Source organism: Orbicella franksi, chromosome 8 (genome assembly GCF_964199315.1).
Source record: "Orbicella franksi chromosome 8, jaOrbFran1.1, whole genome shotgun sequence".
NCBI classification, from domain to species: Eukaryota; Metazoa; Cnidaria; class Anthozoa; order Scleractinia; family Merulinidae; genus Orbicella; species Orbicella franksi.
Window position 1 is genome coordinate 347,329 of NC_138152.1, and position 19,606 is coordinate 366,934.

Here is a 19,606-nt window from a genome sequence, read left to right on the forward strand (position 1 = left end):
TTTCTGTTTTGGCACGTATAAACTTGTTAAACATACCTTGTCCAACTTTCAAGGTCTCCAACTTTGCCCGCGCTTGAAACACACTCGGTAAACACATGTGCAGTCTCTGTGACTTCAGTCTGCAAACTTCAGGTTCAATCTTAACCCGTGAACCTGAAAGCGAAGTCATATCGGTTAATGTTTGAAATTCTACAAGTCGAGAAACAAAGTAAAGCATATGTTTGGTGAGCAACATACCTGCATCCACAGAGACAGTTGACAGAGTCACCTACTGTGTTCGTGCCCTGCATGGGAGTAAGTCTGGCCTGGCCTGGCGAACACAGCGGTCAAACGTCGGGCATGCGCTAATGGGTACATTTTTGGCAGCCGCGCGCCAATTTCCCGCGCAAAAATTTAAAGGAAAACATGGAAAACAACCGGTGTCACGCAAAATTTACGAAAAAAAAGTGAAAAGTTCGTAGAAATCTGTTAAAAGAAAAGAAAGTAGGTAAAAGGACAACTTAAGACTTTTCAGGCACAAAGTTAATTAAGTTATCGGTATTCTTGAAAGTCTTGAAAACCAGTGTCAGGCTTCGAGCCGACGGCGTAGTATACATTAATAATAATAATAATAATAATAATAATCACTTTATTTAAGTGTCGATGTATTTAGCACTAATGTGCTAATTGGGGACACGATGCGTGACGCCGGAAACGGACGACAAGCGGTGTGTAAGAGAAGAAAAAACTGGAGAAGAAAAAGACAATTGCAGTGATTCGGCTTCGCTCAGACGAGCTGGAAACTTCTTGGCAAGGACTGGGAGGATTCCGTCCGGATCCTGGATTTGTCTGAAGCACAGGAACGAGATGAATCGAACTACAAACGATGTTCATGTCCATCGTCATGGGGGCATAGCTAGCCAAAATACCGATCCCAAACCGCCTGTACCAGGTTTTTGACCAGATGGGAAAATCTTTTCCAAAATACAAACCTTGGACAAACTGGTGCACTAAATGCAAAGTCGAGGCGGACAAAAAATTCAAGAAGCACGGAAAATACATACCGCGGAAAGGAAAGACCTGCAACAAGCAGAAGGTAGAACAGTTTTTAACTCTTATTTCTGTTAGCTCTCGTTGTACAAGTTAAAACACAAACAAATACATAAATAACGAGGACAATGTCATTTACAGGATGCCGATGACCCACGAAAAGAACAAGGTTATGAAAATATTTTGGCCACCTTTAGTTGCCCCATAGCTCGCACATGCGCAGACGTTTGACCGCTGTGTTGGCCTGGTGCCTTATGGAATGATGGGAGTATAACCCGTATCTGAACAATAGCCTCCTGCGAATAAGCCCCCCTCCTATGGGCCGAAATTTAAAATAAGCGCCCCACCCCCGTTTGGAATAAGCGCCCCTCCCCTCCCCTCCCTTCCCTCCCCATTTTGTGGACGAGTAATGTAGTATTAGATTTGCACATTGTTTCAGTTTGTGAACACGTTTACTAGTAGGGAACCCGTTGAACACGTTAAGTACTAACGGCGCCGCTATTTAAACTTAAGAATCAGCTTCTTATGTCAATGAACAGCTTATGTTGATGTTTACGCGCAGATGATGTGTTAAAAAAATGATCATGTCAGGCCACGATTTGGAAAAATTAAATAAGCGCCCCCATCGAATAAGCGCCTCCCTCGAATAAGCGCCCCCATCTTCTCCTAAATTTGAAATAAGCGCCCCAGGCCAGGGGCGGCCCAAGCTCACGATGCGAGGAGTTTTTTTTTTTTTTTTTTTTTAATCTTTATGCGAACGTTCAGCGCTCGAAACATGACACGGTTACCGCCGACATCTACTATTACATAACGACCGAGTTTGGTTACGCGAAACGTGACCTTCGCCTTGCAGTATGTGGTGGTGTTGTGTTACAACGGTTTGAATTTATAAAGGTTTGTATGGGGAAAAACGGTAATCGACATTATAGCTGAAATTTTAGTATTTTTGCAATAAAAATGACTCACCTCAATGCCTTGCTGTCTTTTCTATTGTCATCTCGCTTCTTAGCTCGATCCGAAGCCTTTTAAGCGATTTATCGCTTTTTGGTTTCCCTCTACTAAAAAAATACCCAGGCGCTGATTAGAGGAGTTACGGTGATGACTGTGATATAAAACTCATTAATTATTCATGCAGCTCTTATCCAACCAGAGCATCTTATTCTGGTCAGGTGAATGGGTTTAGAAACCCAATGAAAAACGAGTTGAAAACCACGGCGTGTTTGGGAATAATTTCAAACACGGATGCAAATTTTCTTAATTTGCATATTGATTGAGTAAGAAAAACACCTGGCGATAAACACTTTTATTTAATCACACATTTTTCAAAACAAACGTTAAACCTAAATCATTTACTGACGTTAAATGTAACGGTACAGTTATTAAACTCCCAAAACAGAAAGGGCCATTCTTTTTCTAAATTTAAATTCTCGCTCAATGGTGGCGACCTCGTCCTTTGGTTCGCTTTGAGCCTTGCTGTACAGTTCCGACCTAAAATGGCACTGACGTTAAAAATTCCCAGTTCTAAGGCGTACTAAGTTACTAACTACCCCTGCATTTAACAGACTAGACGCACACGTTACCTCGGAATAGCGCTGGCCACACACTTTTCCTCTTCTTCGCGAGTTTTAGGAGGTCTAAATCTGCACTCTGCCACTTGCTTTGCGAAGCAACGTGTTCGCTTAGAACTGACAAACAGCTAGGTAACAACGTGACATTGATGAATATTCAAAACTTGTCAAAGAGCAGCAATTAGGTGATAGAATCACATTTTCACGTCCCAAATATAATATTCGAATTGAGAAAACTTATTCAAGTGAAAATTTAAACTAATTTTCTTTGTTGGAGAAGCAAGTTCAAAAATTCGCGCTTCGGGTTTCATTAGGTTTCCAGACGCTCGAAAACAATAAAACCGCTGGGCCTGTGGCCTCGCAGTTTCAAATACTTCATTTATTTATTAAAATTTATGGCATACGAAAACAGAAGCCAAAAAATGAAATGCAAAAGAATCAAAGACCCCATATTAAAGCAGATCACCAATGGTACTAAAATGAACAATGATGCAAATTAAAACATGGTAGTAGTAAATATTAATTGCTGCGGACTAAGCGAAAGGGGGACTACTCGTAGTCTAAGTCTCTGGTGACTGTTTTGAAAGAAACTTAACAGCCATTTTGCAAGCTATTCTCTATATTTTTAATTATGATATTTAAAAATGACTATTAAACGCTCTTTTTCAAATGAATTTTTGCTTTTGTGGGAAATTGTAATTGTTATGATTAACAATGGTAACAGGACTGAGTGGAGTTCAATTCAGTCTGTAATCACACTCGTGATTAATAAATCGGATTCCCGCTTCGCGGTCGTCCGATTTTGTTAATCACTCGTGTGATTACAGACCAAATTGGACTCCACTCAGTCCTGTTACCATTGTTAATTGACGTACGGACATAAAAACTTAATGAGTAAGAGAGATCCTATATAGCTTATGTACAAGATAAAATTGTAAAAATTAAAATAATTCGATTGGCTACAAAGATTACAGCAATTGCTGTTGTTAGTCAAAATGTCGGCAAGGCTCATTTTTCTTATTTTTATTTTTTTTTAGAAAACGAGTAAACTAGGCGAATCTCTTTGACTTTCGGTAAGGTTTGACCATAAGAATGACCTGAGATATCTAACTAATACGAAGTCACTATTCCGCAGCGAGTGTGAAGAGCCTTTGCGGACAAACAGATCGGAAACGTAATCAGGTACAAGACCATGTGTGACTTTGCACATAAGTGCTGTGATATCCTGAAGCCGTCTATTATATAAAGAAGGTATATCAGCGCGTCTTAGGAGTTCTTCAAATGTACCGGGGTAAAGTTATGTATAACCCTTAGGGCTCGTTCTTGTCTTCGTTCTTAGCTTTCTTTTTTCCGATGACTTGCAAAATTGCCAGGTTATATGGCAGTAAGTTATTTTTTTTATTTTCTTTATTTTTTTATTTTTTTTTATTTTTTATTTAAATGAAGCACTTTATTAATACACCTAAAACACACGTACATTACACTTACATGCACTGTTGAAGTTTTACAATGTTCAATAACTTTTCTCATACATAAAAGAAAAAGAAAACGTGACAGCTAAATAACTACACAGAACAAGAAAAGAAAAAATATATATACAAATACAAAAAAACAAAAAAAACAAAAAAAAACGGGGGGTCTATGCATTAGCTTTTATGTATTACAATTTTTTAACACTACATTATTGATATTAATTGAGAGCATTTTTGGATTTACTACGTTAACCTTGTATTGTAATAACTCTGTTAATTAATCAACTTAATACCCCATAAGTGGTGTTTTTTAGATAAGCGATTTTACGTTTAAGCACATTTTTCTAGTTTCCATTGAACAATCAGTTTATTTACAAGTTCATCTAGAGACAATTCTTTCTGAAGATATTTAGAAGCATAGATATATTGTTTGACCAGGATGATGAGCAAATCTAGCTTGCGTTTTAAAGGGTCTGACAGCACATCAGTCACGTGACATGTGTCATGAAAAGCAATTTGTTCTTTTGAAAGTATTATCTCAGTACTTTGAGAATGATTGAACCATGATATAATTTGTGAATAAAGTTTTACAGACTCCTTGCAATCAATGAACGTATGTTCTATTGAATCCGCGTTAAAGCAATATATACATTTATTGTCCTCGGCTAAATGATATAGTTTAAGTTCTTTCTTCGTTACAATTGTTCTATGTAAGAAACGAAAACAAAATTGGCGAAGTTTATTGTCCTTAGTGAGGCGATATATATCTTGAAAGCATCCAATCCAGTCACCAAGTTTTTCAGGAAATTTACTCTGCCACTTTTTTGCACCACTCGGGACAATAGGGGTATGATTATTAAACAATTGGTAATAATTTTTGCAGCGTGCTTCAGCCAGATTAATTAGAGTTTGATTTGAAAGAATGGATGGGGAGGTCGAAGAAAGATCAGCTGCAGGTATAAAAGTTTGAGTTGCTCTCCTTTTCAACTCAGATGGAATGGCTGAAATTAGCTGAAAGTAATGCATATAATTTGTGGTGATGTTAAACTTGTTGCTGAACTCTTCATATGACAGAAACTTTCCCTTAGAATTTAGCACATCCTTTATCGTCACAATTCCGCGTTCAAACCACGATTTCCAAAATAGAGTTGCATTATCTATAATTATTGAATTGTTATTCCAAAGAATGAGTTCGCCATTTGGAAAGATGTTAGCTGTATTTTTGAGATCTTGAAAATATTGAAGAAGTTCTCGATAAAAGAGTGGCAGACCTGTTTTCAAAAGTTTTACATTATAATTACACTTAAGGAGAAATAATAAACCACCATAATTTGGAAAATAGTAATTAGGGATTACCTTCCATTTATCGTCAGACTCTCCTAGTAATCTACCAATCCAAGCCAAGCGTAATGATTTAACGACCATGTAAAAATTAACAAAATTAATTCCTCCTTCTGCTACTGGTTGATACATAACCATTCTCTTTATTTTATCTTTCCTGTTTTTCCATAGAAAGGCGAACAGATTCTCTTGAACTGTCTTAATAACCGATTCTGGAACGGTCAACATAGATGCTGCATACACTAGCTGTGATATACCTAAAGCTTTCACCAGTAAAGACTTGCCATATATTGTGAGGTCTCTTGAAAGCCATAAATTTAATTTTGTTCTCATTTTGTTGATCTTATCATAAAAATTTTTCTCAGTACATTTACTATTGTTGTAGGATAAATGGACGCCAAGAACTTTAATGGGTTCTTAAGTTGTTTTAAAGTCAAGTACTTTCAAATTACTATCTTTCATAGAGCCGATCCACATAACTTTAGTTTTCTTCTTATTTAATTTCAATCCAGAAATAATTCCAAAACAATCCAAGACCTGTAAATAGGGTTTGAGAGATTCAACATTTTTCGTTATTATAGTGGTGTCATCAGCAAATTGTGAGATTTTGATCACCTGGTCATCTGGGAGGTCAACGCCTCTGCAGCTTGATTCTTGGTGTATCTTTATTGCTAGCAGTTCCACCGCAAGAATAAATAAGAGAGGACTTAGCGGGCAACCTTGACGAACTCCTCTTGATATATTGAAATAGTTGGTCAAAAATCCACCATTTATAACTGCACTTTGTACACCATTATAAAAGATTGATATCCATCTTTTGACATTTGGGCCAAAATTGAAAACATTCAAGGCTTTAGCAATAAGATCCCATTCAAGGCTATCAAAAGCCTTCTCGAAGTCTATAAAAAGGAGAAGTCCCGAGGTCTTTTTAGCATTTAGATATTCCATTATATCGCTTAAAAGTCTTATGTTCTGGCCTATATACCTTCCCTTAACAAATCCGGTTTGATCTGGATCAATTAATTTTGGTAGGTATTCTTCTATTCTTTTTGCCAAAGCTTTAGTCAAAATTTTATAATCAATATTTAGCAGTGATATTGGACGTCAGTTGGAAAGTTCGGACAGATCCCCATCAGCTTTTGGTATTAACGTTTTTATTCCCCTCCTTTGAGAAATAGATAAAGACCCACCTTGAAAAGCTGCATTATAAGAATTTAGCAGATCTCGCCAAATGAGATCATAAAAAGACTCATAAAATTCTTTAGTGAATCCATCCTCACCGGGAGTTTTGTTGTCCGACAAAGAGCTCACCGCCTCTTTTAATTCTTCAAAGGTAAAATCATGTTCTAGCGAATCTTGCTCATCAACATTCAGTTGAGGGATTTCAATAGCTTCAACAAAGGACTCGAAACTCTTGTTTTCACCTTGAGATTCACTTTTTAGATTTTTGGATGTGTACATATTACTATAAAATTTCTCCAATTCTTTCTCGATCTGTTTTGGTTCTGATACTCTATCGCCATTCTCTAATTTCACCTCGCGTATAAGCTTTTTTCATAATTCGTCTTCTCCAAGTTAAAAAAATATTTTGTGGGTTTTTCGCCCTGTTCCAACCATTTTACTCTTGATCTAAAGATAGCCTCTTTTCCTTTCTGTTCATATATCTTTTTCAATTCTCCTTTGGCGGCTTCATACTCCACAAAGATGTTTCGATGTAAAATTTCAAAATCCGTATTACAAATTTTATAGTCGAGGTCTTGTAGTTCTTTTTGAATTGTTGATTCCCTTTTCCTAAGTTCTAATCTTTTTTCTTTAGAATATTTAATTATTTTCATTCGTAATTCCATTTTGATTAATTCCCACAATAATTGCTTATCTTTAACATAGACGTATTTCTCGTGTATTTGGGGATAAAAGAATGCAATACGTTCTTTAAAATCATCGTCTTCTAGAAGAGAATTGTTGAATTTCCAGGTGCCCGGACCTCTGTTGAACTCATTTCTAATGCTAATTTTTAAAAAGGTAGCTTTATGATCCGGTGCAATTGACATTCGAATCTCAGCAGTTTGGACTTCAATGGAGATCGAGCGGGAAACAAGAATGAAATCTATTCTCGATTTCAAGTTTATAGTTTTAGATTCGTAGGTAAAGGATTTTGTGTTTGGATGCAATTTTCGATAGATATCTATAAGGTTCAATTCGTTCATAAGATTGCTAACCGCGTCTCTATAGTTTGTGGATTTCCAAACTACACCCCCACTTTTATCTGCTTTAGAAGGTGTACAGTTCCAATCACCCGCGATAATTAACCTAGGGGTGTATATGGCAGTAAGTTAAATATAAGGCAGTATAAGAGATTTATACAGTAGTAGCTTAGCCTTGCAGGGTATTAAGTTTCGAAGACGAGAGAACTCCAACTTTCTGGCCTGAACAGTCCATAAATCTAGGAGGAAGAAAATGTACCCGTTCATTTGAATGGATACCTCTCTCGTGGGTCTGTAAAGTAATTCAACTCTAAGACGTTTTTTAAAATTTTGTTATAGTTACAACCAATTGGTAACAGAACTCTTCGCGTCTTTCAATTCGGTATATAAGTAAGTCCAACTCGAACTCGAATCCAAACTTGATGGTTTGGGATTCCCGTTATTAGTATTCTGAGGGTCTTACATCGTGAAACTAAAACTTCAAAGGAGTGGTCATAAATGATGACGTCACATACAGGGGACAGTCTCGATCACGTGTCTATATATATTTCCTGAGAGCGACAGTGCCCTGTGCATTGCGCAGCACGTGGGCGTCAGGAACGATGCACACGATGGCTTTGAGGTGAGTATTTCTTTTCTTATCCTGTAAGACCCTATAACCTTGTTTCGAAGAGCATTTAGATTTCTTGGCGTAGATGTACACGCTCTTTATGATTCTTCTTTGTGTTCAACAGTTCTGAATAAGGAGGAATGCCATAAATTTGAAACTCGTGATGCACACGGTGAGTCCTTTCTATTTGTACATGTACTAAGCTTCTCGCAGAAGCAAACAGATTGTTTGGCGTGGATATTTTGACGTGGTTGTTCGTTTTTTGTGTAGTTGCTTCTAGTTTGTGTTCACCGGTTATTTAATCGTGGAGAATGAGCAATGAAACTCCGTCAGAGCTACTAGAAAGCCTAAACAATTACAACAGCGACCCCGAGTACAACGCCTGGTAAAAAAAATGAATTTATATTTTACATTGCAATTTCGCATTTGTCTAGATATGACAGTGCACCTATTGGTCTCGGAACTTGTTCAAACTAAATACGTTACGTCAGCGTTCAACTGCAAGTGAAAATAAGAAAATTTAGCCGCCGTCGTTCTCCAAAATACGCAGAACTTACTCATTTTACGTTGTTGTTTTGCAGAGCACCGCAAAGAAATGTACAAAGATTTTTAACGCACGTGCAAAGCCATTGTTCTACTCATTAAATCTTTTGTTTGGTGGGGTTCTCACCGTTGTCGTTGTCGTCTTTGCTGGCAACAAATTTCTAAGGGACACCCCTTAACTGGTGAGAAAGAATTTCCGCTTCTGTTGAAGTTTTCTTTTACCATTCAACGTGGCAGCAATATATTTTTCGATCTCGATTCTATCCTACACTAATGAGATGAAGTCGATGAAAAAGAACATACTGTAGTCTAATTTAGCGCGTTGATATATAAAAAATATTTGCTTAGCATTATCAAGTGATTGAGGGTCAAACGGTGCGAACATGGACGAATAATTCCAAATACATGTACCTCTGGTTAGGAGAGAAGTAAAATCGCATTACTTACGGTAGAATACCAAATTTGGAACTTATCCCAAAAAGACGTTTGCAGGCAGCTGATAAGCAAATGACGTATGTTTTGACCATCAGAAGGACATAAAGGACAGGATGGGGAGCCAACGTTTTTCATTTTGTACATGTATAAGATACTGTTCTTGGCTAAAATGTTGTGTATAATTTGTGCTGGAATATTGCCAATTTAACTTTTTTTGTGGCTTTGAACGGCAGACGATAAATTTTATTTAAATTACCTTTTGCGATGCTGTATGATAAGAGTTTTTTTTCTGAAGTGGGAGGAGGTAGATTTCCAAGGGTTAACAGTTTGTCGTGTAACATCCTGCATGTTATGGTACAGATTGGCGATGGGGGTGTAGTAGAATCACCAGAATTAACATGAAGGAGCTTTCTCCAACTTTGGGGGATTGCGGATATGAGACCACGATACTGTAAAAAGTTGCAATTTAGCGTGTATTAAATGCGCAAGGAAAGGCAGGAAGCAGTTTTCGTGCTCGTCAAAAGGGTTTGAAATTTGCTTTATTCCTGCTCGGTGCCAATGAGGCAGATATACCTTTTATTTTTTCAATCGTAATGAATTTGTTGTTCCAGATTGTCTCAGACAGTATCTCGGTCTTGCTGTGAGGTGTTGTAGACACGATTTCTGACCAATGATGAATAATTTGTTTGTAAATTCCGGAAGATGGCTATTAAGATCAAGAAGGTTGTAGTCAAGGAATTACACTGAAAGAACTCAGTGCCGCCAACAGTTGAGAGAGACAATTATGGAACATACTTCCACAGTGCGTCTGAGTCTGAGCACAGCCTTTTTGCCCAAGTTAGTTTCAAAGCCTTATCGAAAAGAACGAAATCTTTCATGCTAAGACTGCCATCTGATTCCTTCTTGACAAGGGTTGTCTTTTTTATTTTGGCGGGTTTCTGCTTCCAGATAAAATCGAATACTATTTTATTGACCTGTGTTGCAAAGTTTTTTGGAGTCTCCATAACGCTAGAGATGAATACAAGTTTGCAGAGAGCTGATGTTTTAACAATATTCATTCTTCCGTATATAGATAAGTCTGTTCGGGACCAGACACTTAGGGGGTTTTCGGATCAGTTTTTGTTTCTGGGCCATCGACCTCGGTTCTGAAAAACTGTCTTCGGAAAAAAATCTGTCCTCGGTTACAGAATGTACGGTCGGTAAACTGTCCTCGGTTGGTGTCCACGTAACGTCCACGGTATTAACCGAGCCTGGGATTCACGAACCGACTTCATTTTATAAACCGTACAGGGTTGCCTTTATCCGACCTCGGTTTTGTGTTGTTTCATAACCGTGCTCGGTTTCCAGATAACGTCCACGGTGATAACCGCCGACCCTAGAGAATACACAAACCGTATTCGGTTTTGATTTTACATTAAACCGAGCTCGGTTGTGTATGCATTCGTGGCCCAACTCGGTTTAATAATTGTCTTGACCGTACACGGTTTCCTTTTAAAAAAAAAAATTAACCCGAGCTCGGTTTTGGACCGTGTCCCGGTGATCTGAGTTCATGGCCCTAGCCTAGTCCGGCTGTGCGATTTTTGACTGGACCCCCCCCCCCCCACCCCCTCCAAACCCTTCCACGTAGCGGTCCGGTTAGGTGGTCTCTGACTGCATCTCCCCCCACCCCCCTCCCTCCCCCCCCAAAAAACAGTAAAAAACCTTGTCGTTCTATTACTTTCCATTTTCTTTAATAGTATTCACCAGAATTTCTCTCAGGTTGCAAAAAGAGGCCGGGCTGCATGATATGTTGGTCTTGCCTTATAAATTTGATGAAAGTAACGCGAAACTAGCTTATGTTTTAAAATAACTTTATTTATTTGTCTCGACCTATGTTATGTTATATTTTACCACTTGTAGGTCCATAAAGCACATGCCAGTTGTATAATTGATTTCGTTCGACTGAATTTTACAATCACACCTTTATAACAATTGATTTTCATGAATACACCCTTTTGCTAATGCTGGCTCCAGTCCATTGTGGGGGCAAAATATGTTCTATTTAATGAATTAATGATGCCGCTTTTGGCCGAGTGATCACTTCTTGCCCCCACAAGGAAATGGAACTAGAGATATTGACATTAGCAAAATGGCTTATTTAATCATCAATCAATTCAACGCATTGCTTCGTTTTTGATTTGCGTGTCATTAATTTTTGTTTCTCTATTAGCCCCAACTTTGCTGAAACAATAAATTCTTATGTACCTCCTTATCATTAATTTGTTTGAAATGTTAGACTGGAAGTTACGTGAGGCTACTACATTTGTTTAATTGTCTCCATTTACAATGAGCATGATCGGAAAGAGTGACATGTCACCCTGATTTATCTCTATAATGGACGCGACCAACATCCAACATCCAATCATATGGTCTAAAATAATTCTAAGAAAAGGAGGTCATTATTTAGTCGTCAGAATAGCTCTTTGCACACCCGGTATAATTGAATGAATGCGATAGAGGAATAAAACAGCTACACGTAATTAAGTCGACTTTATCGTTTGACACTGCTACAGCTATATCTCTAGCAAACAGGGCAGATGTTCTACTTTCGTTCACGCCTTTGTACATTAATTTGATTATCATTATGATTGCCATTATCATTATCTAAGGAAGAAAATTTCCGCAAAGTCTCTGGCGAACCCGAAGGCCCCCCCAAAAAGGGTTTTAACTCAACACCATGTGTACTGACCTATTTTAGGGTACGCCAAAATCCCAAACAGGAAGGACGACAAGAGATATGGGCAAACAATCTGCTATGCCGTGTCTTGGAGTTTAAGCGAATTAGGACGACAAGAATGCCAAAATAGTTTGTGCATTTCAAACACCTGCACATTACTCTGGCTCCTATGCTGAATAGGTGCCTGAATTGACCTACTTTTTATTATTCTGATTTTTGATTAGCCAAGTTTTAGAAAAAAAAGAATAAATCCAGTCGCAGTCGCGTCGTCCTCATTGCTTAAACTCCCAGTATTAGTCAACTCAACTGGAACGTCACAAATTTAAAAAAATTGACGTCAGTTTTTTATGCGTTTGATGATAAATTGCGTCATAACATTGTCAAAGTGGTTCCCCAGTAAACGTTGACAATGTTATGACGAAATATATCATCAGTATGAGGACAGACGCATAAAAAACTGACGTCATGTGTTTTTTACATTAACAAGATCCCAAAATGGTCAAATGCCGAGTATAAATGAGGGGAAAAGACGCCATAAACTTGCCCTAAACAAAGTGAATTTGATTCAAAATGACGCAAACATTGTCAATAGCTTTTCGCGGTTTTTGATTGGCAACTAAAAAAATTCCATAAAATTTCATTGGTTAAATAGTTGACAGTTTGACAGCTGAAAGCTGAACTTGAAAGCTTGTGTACATAAAAATGTTATCCGTCTGTACTCTTATTGATGATGAAAATGAGCCAATCAGAGCGCGAGAAATTAGACAGTTATTGTAAAAAGTTAAATTGTATGAAATTTAAATTTTCGATGGCTTGTCTTCGTATTATTTTTTTTTTTGGTCCATTCCTGATATGACTGTGAAAGTTATGTCATTGTGATTGGCTGTGAGCAAGCCAATTTATCGTTCGCAATTTTCTCAGTCACATAATTAATGAGTAATCGTGAGAAAGCGCGTTGAATATGCTTACTTATTGTTTTCACCTCTTAAAAGTCCATAAATCAAGATCTTGGTACTTCTAAGGGATTATGTTCAATTTTTTTATTTTTCACCAGCACTCCCGTCCTTTCTTATGAGATTCCCACCCGGGTGGTTTTTACCGTGCTATGCAGTTAGTATAAGTTTAAAGTACCGGAATATCGGTTGGAAACTGTAGCGGGAAAATGGCAAGGAAATTGCGCATAATTACTTGATAGTTGCCCCCTCTCCACTGCCGCCACATTCTCTCGTCCAGGTAGGATTGTAGATCTTCTTTGCGCAGCCCCTTTCTCCTTTTCTGCCCCAGTTTCAGCTGACTCCACGCGGATTCCACCTCCTGTGTGTGCACGCCTTTTCGTGGATCCACAAAATTGTGAGCGTGCACAACAACTCGGTGCCTATTGACATGGGGCAAAAGTTGCAGTCTTCTGTATGCGCCCCAATCATCGCTGTGCACTTCTGTACCTGGCAGAACGCATCTTTGAATGATGGGCAGAAGGGTTGCCGCATTCCTTCTAGCCACCACTTGGAAATAGCCTCTTACGGGACTATACTGGCATGAGACTATGCTAAACACCCACGAGTCACGAGCAGCCCTCCTTCCCCTGTTGTACTGCAAAGATATTAGAAATGTTACGATATTGCAAAAGATGGCATACTTACTAAGCCAGAAAACAGCATCATAGCTGTCATTCTTTATGTATTCTTGTAAACTGCGTGTTATAGTACACTGTGAAATTTATTTTTGTTGGACTTAATTTTCGCGATTGGTTGAGTGTATAGACCATAAAAATGAGGTTACTTGAAACGCAAAATATGTCAACTAGAATATGTGGCCTTCAACCGTAAAATCTGTGACCTTATGAGTTGTCTATCGTACGTGTGCGGAGTTTAGCTCTACTAAAAGAGTTGAGACCATAAGAGTACATGGTCGCTTTGTTAAATTTACCAAATTACTCCCAGAATGATTCAGTACAGTACCGTTTTGAAATATAGCTTTGCAAACTATTCCATTCATTATTTTGACTCTTTCGAGAAATTTTCCGAATTTCAAGATAATCATTTATCAAATATTTAAATCGAATTTTCGCGAAAATTTCCTCTTCGGAGGGTTCTGATGGGGAAAAAATTGAGCTGGGATTCTGGTCCACTTCAGTACCCCCTCGGCAATTTTTACGATATTTTAAGTTTCCGCTCAAACAATTTACAAGAAAGAATTTAATTTCGTTTTGAAAAACATTAGCGAAGTAGAATTGGTTTCACAACGTCAAACCCTGGTAGTTCGAAGGCTGGATAACGCTATCCTTCGGATAAATCGCTATCCAGTGAATAGGCCTTAACTAAACAAACCACGCTATTCACTGGATAGTGATTTATCCAGTGGATAACGTTATCCACCTTTGGAACAGCCCGTACCCGATGCAATGTAATGATACAGATTAAACGATGCGCTCATTTCTTTTTACATAGCGCTTACCTTTGCTTTGTGGTTAAATGTACTTTCGTCACATTTAACTACAGCACCCGGACTACCAAATGGTATTATTGGACGAGACTGCAGGTCCATGGAGCACACATTTTGTAGACGTCTGCATATTCGTGAGACCAAACTTGCTGTCAAATTAAGGTTTCGCAAAATTCTTCTTTGCAAGTCATCCAGAATGAAGTAATAGATGACCTTGAGAAGTGTGACAAGTGGCACCTTTGGAAATTCAGCGAAGAAAGTATTGGGTCGTAAACTCCGTCGTTTTCTGCAACCACTGCATCGCCTGAAGAATATAGATGTTAATTGGTATCAAGGAAGACGTTTTACACTTCAAAATCAAACGACAGAATCTGTAGAGTTGTCAATTTGTCAATAGTTTGTGAACCTTGACAACACATCTGTGCGCATCTCAAAAACAACTTTTCCGCTTTCGTTTCACCTTGGCCAAGGAGACATGAGACTCCTGCAAGTCAGTTGGTGTTGTATTTTTAATTCAAAAGTTAATGGCGCGCTTAAGTGTTATTTGTTGAAATCTTTTTTTATTTCGGGTCAGTAAAAACTTAATATTGGCTTTCTGTGTTTACGGATTTATTAAAGTACTAAAAAGAAAGCGTTCTTATTGTTTGTGGCTGATATTCGATTTTCTTCAATTTTATTCGGTTAAATTTTCCAATACAGCACATCCGTACTTTCTCGATACCTATTTTAAGCAGAGAGCTTCTGTGATATTAGTAGTTTTTTGCGTGGAAACTGTTCAGATACTGGATTTTCTTTACAAACTGTCACCGCGTAAATCCAAACACTGATTGTAACCCCAGTGCAAACAATGGGATTGAGGGAAATACTCCCAAGAACGCCTATGCGAAAATCGTCATTTTTGCTCCATACATTTACCACAATTTGTGAAAAGCAATTGCGTATGCGTCGTCTTTGCAACAATACATTATAACTAAGCTTTCGATGCAACTATCTAGCCTTATTTAAAAATCTGTGATGGACGGAGTTTTCCTTTTATAAAACATAATCCCGTGGTTGACCATTTTTTCTCCAGCTTCCGTCGGCTCGCGCGCTAATGAACAGATCCCGAAACTTTGCATCAGCAGAGCGCGCACGGTAATGAAACTGTATCAGGGATCCACCTTCAGATTTAAGACAACTTAAGAAAACACCCGTACTAGCTTGAGCAATTCTCAATCCTTATCCTTGCCTTATAATTGCATTTGGCCATATTTATGCATATCGCAACTAACAGATATTCTTTGGTAGCACCTGTTACTCTCGTGTCATGCTCGCATTATTCGCCGTACTGTCACTTTAATATTACAAGCGAAGCAGCGCATTATGTTGCGTGGAATGATCCATGGTGTGTCCAGGCCCTTACATTACGTTCTCACTTAACTAATAATAAGACCCAACTCATCTTGCTTTAAAGTGCAAGCAAACGACAACGCTTAACTTACCACAGAAATCCATCTACATGGTTACCGGTCCTCTCTGTCAATTCCATTTCACGATTACACTGTGCGCATTGTAGATTATCAGGTAGTAAATAGCATCTTTGAAGCCACTGTATCACATTCAATGGAGGTTCCCTTTCGAAGTCGTTGAGTTCGCTCAAGTTCATGTTGTTGTGCATTCGAGCTCCGTGCGATTTGGCTCTACTATTGGTGTTTCAATTTTTATCCACGCTACCACACGCCCGCTTATGACCCTTCTATAGACCGAAGTACTGGTCCCGAGGGACCAATCTCTTTTAACATTTCGAACCGACTCCACACTTTATTATTTCGATTTAGTTTTTAATTTAAAAAAGGCGTATGTTTTGCTCTTTTCACTTTTACTTGTGGCTGCCTTCACCTCTCAAATTCTGCTGTGAAATAAAAACAGTCGCGCTTGTGAATTAAAAAAAAAACTTACAACAGTTAAATCTAGAACAAAAGAATACGATCGACGCACAATGTCTCACCTCTTTGTTTTCCTTGCCTTCTGCGGCGTGTACGGAAATAATTTGCATGATAGATAACCGGCTGAATAAGTTCTCCTCCCTGACTATTCAGGGCTTGATTACGTGGCGAACTTCAGTCTGGTAAGCTTTGATAATAAATCTTCTAAAAAGGGGCTTTCGGGTTTTCAGCCTGAACTAAAATTGAAATTTGGAATTTGCAGTGGGCAGCTTTTTCCGCGAAAAGCTTTTCTGATTTTAGCTACTTCGTTGATTCCAATTGATTTAAATAATTTTGGCCATCTTTATTTCTTTCTGTATAGTCATCCATAGGATGTGCACTTAGTTTTCTCTTACTATTTCGCGAATTTTCATGAATTTCACTCTGTTCATAAACTTAGTCCATGACTTTATTTTGTCCAAAAAAATTCAAGCCCACCTGAAATTTTTCAGGAATATTCTAAATGCTTTAATGAAATCGAGTTCTTGTGAGTGGTCAGTTATAGAGTTGAGTTTCGTTCACTTCGTGGTTTACGTCACGCTCGATTTACAACGAGTTCTATTTAACAAATAAAGAAGCCTAAGCCATGTATTACACTGTGATAAAACACGACGGGCATTTGATAACACGAGGGAAATGTAGAAAAAACTCGCCTGCGGCTCGTGTTTTCTACATTTCCGGCGTGTTCTCAAATGTACGGAGCTTTTTATGATAGTGTAATACACGGCTTAGGCTTCTTCATTTGCTTTATGATATAGAGCTAATGTGGCAAAAAAACAATAAAACAAGCTTTTTTTATGTTTTATATTCTGATAAAACATGGGTTTTTGACCAATCAGGGCGCGCGCAGGGTCTCATCTATATTATAAAAATGTGCACGCATGATAAAGGACGAAAGCTTAATAAGTAATCTGCGCGCGCTCCAAGGAAAACATCAGTGCTTTTCAATATTTTGTGACGTCACCATGAGCACAAAAAGCAAAACATCGCGAAACCCGAAAAAAGGACCAGGGTCTTTCATTACATTCACTTGAAGCAGAGTAGAAGTTTAAAAGATAGAACCTAACTATGTTTTTATATACATACAAATTTTTTGCAGTTCTACCGATGCATGAGTATTTGGCATCGTTTCCACGTAGTTCACTCCAGCACGAGGAAATTTCCAAATCGTGCGAAGACGAAATGCGGCAACCCACCTGCCTATTATAAAAAGATACCTCCTTCCTGGTACTGAATTACATAGAGACGACTGGCAGGCACATGCAAGACTGCCCATTGTCTCTGCTCATCGTGTCGTGGTACACGCCCGTCACATTTCGTAGACCCAAGAACAGGTGTTCATACTCAGGAGGTTGAATCCTATTGGAGTCAACCTAAACTTGGTCAAAAGCGAAAGAAAGGACTTAGAGGGGAGGTCTTACAATCATACCTCGACGCGAGAATGTGGCGTCAGAGAAGAGGAGGAAGTCATCGGTGCCTCATGCGATATTTTCTTGCAATTTTCCCTCCACGTTTTCCTACCGATAACCCAGTGCTCTGATAAATTATAGTTATTTCCTTTTTAAGTTTGACCTCACGAAAGTTGTTTCTTTCTTACTCTACTCTTACTATTTAACTTGATTGAACATTATTGAGGGCCTGTTAGGGATATTAGGGATAAGGGATAATTGAGTAAATAATTATAGGGATACGGGATGACTGAGCTAGTTTTAGGGATAACAAAAAATTGCTTTGATTTCTCAATTGACACTTGTTTGGTCGCTTTTGCCGAGGATCTACATCACCGGCGCCCGGTGACTAACAGTAACGGGTCATTTATCAGTCCAAATTCAATCAAGATGGGTCAAATGTAGATTTGCTCCCAGGCTCTTTTATTCGGTCAACCACTGACCTCATGGCGTACGTGTAACACGGGCATCACATGATCAGTCATCACTGAGAGCCCAAAGGGGGGGACCGCTAAATGTTAGTTTTTAGCTGAAAATCCTCCCAACCCCCCACCCAGGCGATAAATAATGACCTGTCCCTTATCTCTTAAGAAACGGATCACTTAACACTTTAAAATTGTCACCTAAATTCTCAAGATAAGTAATTTTGGGGATAACAATCTCGGTAATTGTCAGGTTAAGGGATAACAGCCCCTGGAATTTTAGGGATAAGGGATGATTGAGCCTCCCGCCTCCCTAACAGGGCCTCGTTAATTAGAAGCTTGACGATGTACAACGTAGAAGTCCATACATTGTGATCACCCAATGGCATCGGGGAGTCAATTTCGTATTTGCATTTGATGTTCGAAGAAGCTGAAGTATGGAACTTTTTAGTCATGCAAGTTCTGCTTCAATGCGTATGTCCGTTGCTTTTCAATTGGTGGCTTTAAGGGACCGTTCATTTATTTTTCATTACCCTCTGCTTTCACTGTCAGTCATAGCCCCATTACTTGTCTAGACTTGTTTGTAAGAGATATCACTCCAACATAGAGAGAACAGTACACTGCCTGAAACTGTCCAGTAGCAGAACAGTATTTGTCTAATAGGTGACAAAAAATCTGACCGGTTTGTTTCCACAACTATTTGATGAAACCTTTGCCACCTCCCAATAAAAATACTTCATAACATGGCATGACACTGAGTTTTTTATTTCAATTTCTCAATAGCTGTTCCTACTTCCTTAATAAACTTCATAACACTTCATAACTCTTAAAATAATTTTAGAAAAATATGCATTCAAATGTATCATTCAATGTGTACCCCTATAATCGTGCTAAGTAACAGGATTAAAAATGTTTTGGTTTTTATTTCAGAAACCTTGTTCACACATTTGAATAGAAAAAAAACGCACCTAACAAAACAGAAATTCAAAATTTATCTATTCTCATTGTTTGAAACTTGCAATTACTGATCACATTGATCTACGTATCAACTGACATTTTAGATTATTTAACTTTGTCAATAATAATAAAGCATTCATCAAGTTATTTAATATGGAGCTAGAGTCAATATAACACAGAAAATTATAGACTCCTAAAACATACACACAATATCTCCCCCCCTCCAAAGAAAACGTACATATAGGGCATTCTAGGGAATAGGCCCACTAATGAAAAGGGAATTTTCAGAAACTAAAGCCCTGAGGGCTTACTTGAGAAATTTAATAGTAGTCTACTATTAACATTATTTTTAGCTAAACCTATCGCATAAACTATAAACAAGACACACAGTCCTCAGTGACTAAAATAATTTCAAGACAATGAAAACTCACACCTAGAAAATATTGATTTCCTTC